We start from the raw sequence: 1,040 nt of genomic DNA, 5'->3' as shown, positions 1-1,040 counted from the left end.
GAGTACTACTCAAGCATTCAGTGACAATTCTTTGCCTAAAAATCTTTTTGATAATAGAAATTTGAGAGGATGAGAACTAGGAAGAAAAGGGATAATATTGTTCTTATTGATGTAGATTCTGAACTTTTTGGCGATGTTTTCATTCTCGATGTTCCCGAATCCTTCCAGAAAAAGTTTAAAAAAAACCGAAAGCATGCAATTAGCATTGATGATGATGATGTTGTTGGTAGCGGTGGTAGTAGTTATGGTGAAAGAGTAGATGAAGCATCTCGTACAAATATCAATGCGATGACAAGTGATGAATGTAGCCCACCAGAAGCGGCTAAGCCCTCGACAAGTGCTTTTGTTGATGTCGGTGGCTTATTTCGAAATGAATTGTTGAGTTCAATGGTATTTTTTGGTTTATGTTGAGTGCTTGATTTATGTTGAATTGTTGAGTACTTGAGTTTAATGGTGATTTTTGATTTATGTTGAATTTTTTCAAGACAATTTTAAGTTGTATAATGTCTTTTTCCAATCTATATATATATATTATTAACATTATTAGTCTATAAATATCGCTTTATTGCAATTTTAAGAATGTTTATATATAAATATATATATATATATATATATATATATATATATATATATATATATATATATATATATATATATATATATATATATATATATATATATATATATATATATATATATATATATATATATATATATATATATATATATATATATATATATATATATATATATATATATATATATATATATATATATATATATATATATATATATATATATATATATATATATACATATATATATATATATACATATATATATATATATACATATATATATATACATATATATATATATACATATATATATATATATATATATATATATATATATATATATATATATATATATATATATATATATATATATATATATGTATATATATATATATATATATATATATATATATATATATATATATATATATATATATATATATATATATATATATATATATA

This window comes from Amaranthus tricolor, chromosome 9, assembly GCF_026212465.1.
Source record: "Amaranthus tricolor cultivar Red isolate AtriRed21 chromosome 9, ASM2621246v1, whole genome shotgun sequence".
In the NCBI taxonomy this organism is placed as follows: Eukaryota; Viridiplantae; Streptophyta; class Magnoliopsida; order Caryophyllales; family Amaranthaceae; genus Amaranthus; species Amaranthus tricolor.
This window is presented reverse-complemented; position numbering follows the sequence as displayed.